The 8,415-nt window shown below is 35.5% G+C and overlaps 1 long non-coding RNA gene across 1 annotated transcript; it reads right to left on the reverse strand.

Annotated features, from left to right (window-relative positions):
* Positions 1–327: 327 nt before the first annotated feature.
* LOC116782658 lies at positions 328–4,299 on the reverse strand. The gene is made up of 3 exons (XR_004355301.1): positions 3,751–4,299; positions 3,407–3,527; positions 328–385 (listed from the first exon to the last, which is right to left on the reverse strand). It is a non-coding gene; the product is annotated as an uncharacterized LOC116782658 (long non-coding RNA).
* Between the last annotated feature and the right edge of the window lie 4,116 nt (positions 4,300–8,415).

Below are 8,415 nucleotides of genomic sequence, written 5' to 3' on the forward strand. Positions count from 1 at the left end.
ACGATTAAGAAGACTGTCACATGCACATGGTGCAAACACTTTCCACCAGACATTTCCACATTTCTGAAAAGCCTAGGACTATCAACAAATGAAGAAAGCATTTTTCACCATGGTTGGTCTGAGTCACAATAAACATAAGTACTTGCAGGGTATCAGTTGGAGTTGGTACCCACTGCAATTGCTTTACTCCCCTGCCCAGGACTGGAGGCCTTTCCTGGATTCCATGGATTTAACAGGTTTTGTAATGAGCCACAAAATGCAAACCACATCACAAATCTGGAATTAGCAGAAACTGCAAAACAGAATAAAAAATTACCTGGATTTTTTTTTTTTTTAACTTTGGATTAGGACAAAAGTTCAGGCAGTTTCATCTCGGCTGCTTTATCTGCAAGCAAATGAAAAGTGATTATCAGTCAAATTGTTCTTGATATTCTATGAATAACTCTGTTCAGTGACAGTTTCTTTGAAAAAAAAAAGTAACTTACATTATTTCTTTCCTAGTAAGAAAATGTTTTCTTAGCCAAAAATCCTGAGCGGAGTTCTTTCTATCTACAAATATTAACATTCTTTTATATTGGTTTATGAAGGATTAGGGTCACCTATTGAAGTCACAGATGAAAGAAGATCAAATGCTAATTGGTTGAAATCACAAAAAATTCTGTTATACAAAAAAATGAAAGAAAACTATACTATATGTTAGTTACAATCTGCATTAACTGGGTTCCTGTTTTGACAGAAATATAACTAATAGATTAATTTACAAGCTGGAATACAAATTCATGGCAAGTGCAATTGCAGTCAGGAGCAACAACAGAGCAGTATTTCACTATCTGACAGCTTATGCTAAATACACTTTGCATTTTAATGCTGTTGCTGCTTGCCTGACTGTTCTTCCCTCCCTATCAGGATGAAAGTAACTTTTCCCGACAAACAGCTCTGATGACAAAGCCTGTGGCTCATCATGAGCCACCTTAGGAAAGCTCTTCCAAACATTGAACTGAGAGGCTAGACCAGCTCAGACCGCAGTCTTTCCTCATTTACCAATTCAAATCTATTTCTCCCGCAAACATGTAGCAAAGAGCAAAGGGTGGCTGCTGTCTTCATCTTCATCTGGAAACCATGAATAGTTACTTCTGGATTGTGTTTAATCTGTCACTGATCCATCTAGTTAGTGGCAGTTCTGCCTACATACCAAGCCATCATTGCACTGGTAGATTGAACAGAAACCACAAGGATGGACCCCATTTTAGTCATTAAAAAGACTTGAAAGCAGTCAGATGGCTGAAGGTGCAGAATCAGTTTTATATGCTTGTCAGATAATGCAAACCTTTTGTCTAGTATGTAGATCACCAGAAGTCCAACATTTTTCACAGTACCAGTGAGACTTCTATGAAATTCTAGGTAATGCTATTAATAAGGAAAAGATCATCATGGACAGAAATGTTTTGAAATCCTGGAATATTCCTATAAGGTAAAGCAGGATTACCTAGTAACAATGCACATCTCCCCTTCCCTCCCACCTAATTCCACAAACTTTTGGTTTCTCAGTTCCAACTTTGCAAGACACTTACACACTTAGGTAACAGTCATAGAGCTGGATACCCAGATGGGGTTTGATATCCAGTGAGACTCTGGACCATTATACCTCCAGACACATATTATCTTGTGGAGATTACCTCCTGGTTCCAATTGCAGATATCTCTGGAAGCAGGTGTTTGTATTAAAGCTCCTGCCCTGTCTGATATACTAACATCTTCAAAGCTAAAATACAACTGCCTTTTACCTGGCTGTGACCCTGAAATTACCTGTGAATCTAGCACTGAAGAGAGAGCATATCACAATGATTAGAAAGCTGAATTTGTTGATGTAAGAAGTAGTTCAGTATTAGGAAAACACTAGGGCAAAAGCTAGACAAAAAGGAACATTGCAATTAAATGCCTGTGAAGTGTTAGTTATTGTCACCTTCTTTGGTGTGAGGAGTCTACATTAAGCTTTCTTTCAGTGAACGCAGCTCAAAGTTAACTGATAGTCAGTTTGCCCTCATTTTCAGTAGCTTTTGCCACCCTAATGCAAGGTATTTTGAAATCAGCTTCAGAATTGCTAGAAATTCAAACTCCAAGCACTGGTTTTCTCATTCCCTTCCTCTGTGAAGGCATTAGAAATTTAATCAATTAATAGTCCATAACAAGTAAAAGAGTATCAGCAGACACTGAGATAAGAGGTGAAATGGGGTTTCTTGCATAAGTGTTGATCAAAACAAGCCAACCCTGCCTTTCCTTCTCCACATCTTCATTTTAGGGATAACTTGTGCCTCCAGCACCTTTCCTTAGACCACAAATGCTCCAAACCCTCCTTCCCAACCTCCACCCACAAGTGAGCCCTGGTGCTTTCCTTTCTCCTTCCCTACCGCTTCCTCCAAAATACATCCTTCTGCTGCTGCAAAATGTCGTTTAACCACAATATGGGCAGGATTCATGGTCTGAGGATAATCCACACACCACCCTGGCTGTTATCTCTGTCCTCTTAGCCTGAGCAGTCTATGAAGCTTAATCTGCACCTCCACAAGAGATGGTGCACAATTTTGTGGCAGAGGACCTGAAGCCTGTGATCACACTGGAGAGATTATCAAACTTTAAAAGTCAATAAACACAGTTATTCTGAGATTAATTTGCAACTACAGAGTATCTTGGGTTCATGTGTATATGTTCTGTGAAACATGTTTAAAGAGAGTGGTTTTCTTCAGGGTTCCTGTTAGTCTTGTACACAGATGTAAAGGGAAGTGTCTCAAAGAAAACAGCACTGCTAGAGTAAAAAATAAGCTACAAACTAAATTCACAATAAATAAATAATTGCACATGTATATTCATATATGCAAAATAAATAAAGGTTAAGAAAAAAAGGAATAAATATGTAACCTGTGCAGCTAATTGCGATATATATTTTCCCTCTGATGGATGGACTGTCAAGTTGTTGCTGAACAGGATGAGTTTGTGCAATTGAAGACATAATTTGTCCCTTAGGGTAATAGCTGTTGTATGAGGACAAAATCAGGCAGTGCTCTGATTAGACATATTTCAAATTGGCCATTTTTGTGCCCATTAACAGCTGGAGGTAGAAGAAAGTCCTAATTAGTGAGAGTGTTGGAGGTTTTTAAAAATAGAAGTTGGAAGACTTAGTGGCTGACTTGATAAATTAGGAATTAAAATTGTGTTGTGTGCTGCCTACTTCTGAATAACCCATGCCATGGGAAATACTCTAAAAGAGCCCTGTAGACAAGCAGATGTTTGGACCATGATTAAGTATAAACTAGAGCAGATGTTCTTTTCACTTCCCCCTTCCCTTCACCAGGTCCCATGAGATTTAAACCCAAATACTGGGATTACCACAGATTTTAGCAGCGTCCCACCTTGTGGTGCTTCTTACTGCTTAAGATTCAGCTCAGAAACAGCACAGTGGCCATGGAGTTGGATCAGTGGACAAAAATGCAACCTCCTTCTTCCCCAAGTCCAAAAATAGCTTTTAATAGACTATGAAGAACCCAAAATGCTGAAAGACAAGGTTTTTAAAAAGACAGAGGAAATAATGATAAAAAAATTGTAAGTTTTGTCTTCCTGTTGCCACCCACTCTTATATTTTCCCCCAGTTACATTCTTAAAAAAGGACTCTAAAATTCTGGTGTTTATTTATCACCTTAGCAAAGTTAGAGTTACAATGTTTCCCTAATAGCATTGTAATTAATTTCTTGATTACCTGCAAGCATCCTGCTCTAGGAGATACTCAGGTTTGACTGGTGATCTGAGCACTAAGACCTTCCAGCATCAGGTATTGGTAATATCATGGTAAAAGCAAAGTTCTTTTTCTTCCCTTTTAGAACAGTCATTCTATAAAAATATGTCATGATCCATGTAGTTCAATGTCTGTTTTATTTCATTTCACAGCAGATAGGGGTTTAGATATTTACTGAGAGATGAAACAGGAGGCTTAGTCTGAGATATAAAGTAGATAAAGAGGGCACAGCAATGTAACTCTTCTGGGATACCAGGGATCCAGTGTCTTCAGTACCAGTTAAGTTATTTTGGAACATACAATACAGTTGAAGCTCAAAAACCCTCATAATACAACAGGATAACTTCCATTAATTTTGCCAGGAACAGGAGAGGATGAAACTTCAGCTCTTCTCAGGATCAGGTGTGATTTACAACAGAGAGAGAAAAATCAACTTAGATTAAACAGAAGATGCCCCTACTGCTCTTATTGGATCTACAGAACTGTATTTCTTATGCTTTGAAATTGCATAATTTTCAGTCAGTGTCTTTTTTTTCTTTTTCTTTTTTCCTCTCTTTTTCTTTTTCTTTTTCTTTCTTTTCTTTTTCTTTCTCTTCTTTTTCTTTCTCTTCTTTTTATTTCTCTTTTTATTTCTCTTTTTATTTCTCTTTTTATTTCTCTTTTTCTTTTTCTTTTTATTTCTCTTTTTATTTCTCTTTCTCTTTTTCTTTTCTTTTTCTTTTTCTTTTCTTTTCCTTCTTTTTCTTCTTTTTTTTTTTTTCTTTTTTTTTTTTTTTTTTTTTCTTTTTTTTTTTTTTTTTTCTTTTTTTTGTTTTTTTTTTTTTTTTTTTTTTTTTTTCTTTTTTTTCTTTTTTTTTTTTTTTTTTTTTTTCTTTTTTTTTTTTTTTTTTTTTTTTTTTTTTTTTTTTTTTTTTTTTTTTTTTTTTTTTTTTTTTTGTTTTTTTTTTTTTTTTTTTTTTTTTTTTTTTTTTTTTTTTTTTTTTTTTTTTTTTTTTTTCTTTTTTCTTTTTTTTTTTTTTTTTTTTTTTTCTTTTTTTTTTTTTTTTTTCTTTTTCTTTTTTTTTTTTTTTTTTTTTTTTTTTTCTTTTTTTTCTTTTTTTCTTTTTTTTTTTTTTTTTTTTTTTTTTCTTTTTTTTTTTTTTTTTTTTTTTCTTTTTTTTTTTTTTCTTTTTTTTTTTTTTTTTTTTTCTTTTCTTTTTTTTTTTTTTTTTTTTTCTTTTTCTTTTTTTTTCTTTTCTCTTCTTTTTCTTTTTCTTTTTTTTCTTTTTCTTTTTTTCTTTTTCTTTTTCTTTTTCTTTCCCCAGCATGCTATGACCTAGGAGAAAAAATGGAAAATCTGTCCAGAAGTATTACTGGACAGACAACTTAGTCCATACAGCTTCCAAATGGAAGACAGCCTAGCTTTCAAGACAGTCAATTTGAATAGTGTACAGCAAAATGTTTACGTTAGATACTGTTTTATAGGTTGGCATTTTGAACAGCTTTGTACTTTAGCAAAAAAATTTTACTTACAAGAATTTTAATTTGTGAAGCATTTGCAGCTTTTTACTGTTATTGAGCTGAGATTTAAATCCACTTTTATCAGACTTTCTCTGTAAATTTCAGAAAAGGCAAAGATCCAATTTTGTATTCCTTATGTTAGGCATCAACTATTTATGTAAGTGGTCCAGTCAAAAATTAACCAGAATTGGTCATGCATTTTGAAATGTCAGCCATACATTCAATAATAGGAGTGACACATGGACTCTCACAAAGAAAACTTTCCTGCTCCCTTTGCACTAGGAAGGAGGTTTGTGTCCCATTTCCCACACAAAAAATTAAGACTGTATAGATGAATTGCAGATCTGGCATACACAGGAGCGCAAAGAGAAGAGTTTCAGAGACCTACATAGAAAATTTATGATCTGCTTTGACTAAATCAGCAACATTACAGGTCTAACAGCATTACTTCCAGAAGAACAAGCAGTGCTTCTCCAATGCTGTTCAGAGAAGGACCAGGAAGATTAACTTTTACCAAAGCAGTTTAGAGTTAGAAAGTTTCTTTAGTACCAGTCTAAGACTGGACAAACAGCACAGCAGGCTAACCAAGTAACCAGGAATTACAGAAAGTAAAAAGGTAGAATGAAGCCGAAACATCTATAAGGGTTATGTACACATATTTTTAATTCTTTCCTAACACAACTTTTCTGCCATCCTATCATCACAGGATGTGTGTCTGAGGTCTGATTCTTTATGATGTCATTACTGTAAAATTTTGTGATTTAATATTCATCCCCACACCAGAAGGAACAGTGAGGCACACCAGTAGGTGGAGGAGCCCCAGACACCTTCTCCAACCTCTGGATACCCATCATTATGGAAAAGGTGGCATCATTATGGGATGCAGAGGATGAATATTTGTGGGTTGTACATGAGTTATAATAAATCTGTTGAAGACTTCAGAATTTAGCATCAGATCTCGGACATCTCCATTAAAAATGGCTCCTATCATCTTGAATTTATTGTTGTGTCTCCTCCTGGAATTTATTAACAGCTCACTTTCTCATTAGCCCTCATGATCTTATCTCAGAGATTCTGCAGTTTGGCATTTTAATTTGAACTGAGCTACAAGAGCTCCACAATTATAGCAGAAGCTCAGTTTTTGATTAAAAACATATAAAGCAAGCTTCAACCTTTCAGCCTGAAAATATGAACGAAGCAGTTACAGAATTCAGAAAACAATGAAAAGTCCCAAGAATATTTGTTACCTTCTGGAACTTAAAATTTCAGAATCATCCATGAGCTTGGCACACTACGGACTGGGTGGCACTGTATCTGTCTCTTCACTTGAAGTGTCAAACCCATTCTGAGCATCTGGACATGTTTTTCCTTAAATTGCCGGGAGCTTGTAACCGCTGTCCTGCTGAGAATTGATTCCTCAGTAAAAATCTCCAGTTCTGCATAATGAAAATAGGACAACATTGGAATCCATGGAATAAAATTGCAATGCTTATAAGCCTGTTATTTAAGACTGTTATTCTTTGTGATTGATTATCTATTTACTTAATTAAATAGGCCTGCAGTCTTTAGATCACTTAACCTTTCTCTGACACACTGTAGTACCAACTTCCATTGCTTCCTCAAAGTAATAATTTTGCTCATTTTGCCATTCAAATAGCAGTGTTCTGTCTTATATGGGTTTTCCTGTGGGATTCATCCCTGCCTCTAGTGCTTTACAGAAATGTCTTACCAGGCAGTGCTCTTTCGAGCTGCGTGCCTTTTAAATGGCTGCATTTAGGCTAACCTAAGTAAATCATCTTTGGGTTAATGAGAATTATTTCCACACAGTGTATATGGCACATAACTAGGCAAGGGGATATTTTCAAAGCTACTAAAGACCAGTTAGGGGCATAACATTTTCCCAGAGAAAAGTCATAGACAATTAGATGTGTGACAGACATAGCGGCCATTGAAAATCCTTTTCTGTACTGTCTTAAATTGTCTTCTAAATTGCCACTTTAGAAGTTCAAAGTGGAAGCAAGGATCTATCCCTGTGAGTCAAAATTTAGGTTCAACTGAAGCACCTTTTTTATTATTCTTCATATGGGAATATTTGTCACTGTTTACTTCTAAAAATAAATACACCCACCACAGTTTCCTTGAGAACAAGTACATGGAATGAATATATGAATATAGTTAACATAGTGAACTGCATCATAAAGGGGGATGCATCTTGCTACTGACTCCTCAAGCCAGAGGTCAAGTACATAAATGGGAAAAACTGAAAACTAAAGACTAGTCATCAAACTAGTGGGAACTGAAATGTTACCGAACTTGTGGTTTAGGTACCAGAAGGAGGGACAAAAGAGCTTCCCCTACTGATATGTGACAGAAAGGTAAGCACAAACTGAGCACCAAAAGTTCCTTGACACTGAGAACTAAACTAAAAGTTTTAAGGATTATGTCCATTTGAGTATCCTTGCATATTTTATATAACAAAAGGTGTTAGGCAACAGCCTTTTTTGACAAGATTTATGGTAAATACATAGGTTTATCATGAACATATATCACAAAGTACTCAAGCTTGATATATCCTGAAGTCTGAATAATAGTCTAAAAACCATTACCTTCTTCCAGCTGAAGCGCAGAAACCAAAGGCAAACTGAAGCTGAGTGAATTTCCACTATAGCTCGCATAGAGCCGGTGGTCTTGCATGACAGATCTGCTCCATTCCTTCTATTTTCAATGCACAATGCCTCCCTTCATCAAGGCTTCATTCCCCAGAGGGGAACTGTATTGTTTATAATAACTACTGATGACAAAATTATACTTTTCACACTGCTTTCCATGAAGTAAAGCTTCCTGTAAGAATGACCGTAATGAATTTTGCTCTTGAACAAGGCACAGGTGGCATTGTGGCATACCAGAACAAGGCATAGCAGGGGCAAGTTCAGTTGTTTTCCCTTCATTAAGCATGTCAGGAAAGTTGGGGACCATTGTTTTAATTAACTATATGACATCTCTGACTGAGCTATCAGGTAATTCAACTTTTCCTTGGTCTCATTACTGTAAAGAAATTGCTGGGTTACTGGGTAGCAACTGCTGACATCAACACAAAAATGGTGTTTGGTTATTCTCAACCCCCAGAGC

This window comes from Chiroxiphia lanceolata, chromosome 2 (assembly GCF_009829145.1).
Source record: "Chiroxiphia lanceolata isolate bChiLan1 chromosome 2, bChiLan1.pri, whole genome shotgun sequence".
NCBI lineage: Eukaryota > Metazoa > Chordata > Aves > Passeriformes > Pipridae > Chiroxiphia > Chiroxiphia lanceolata.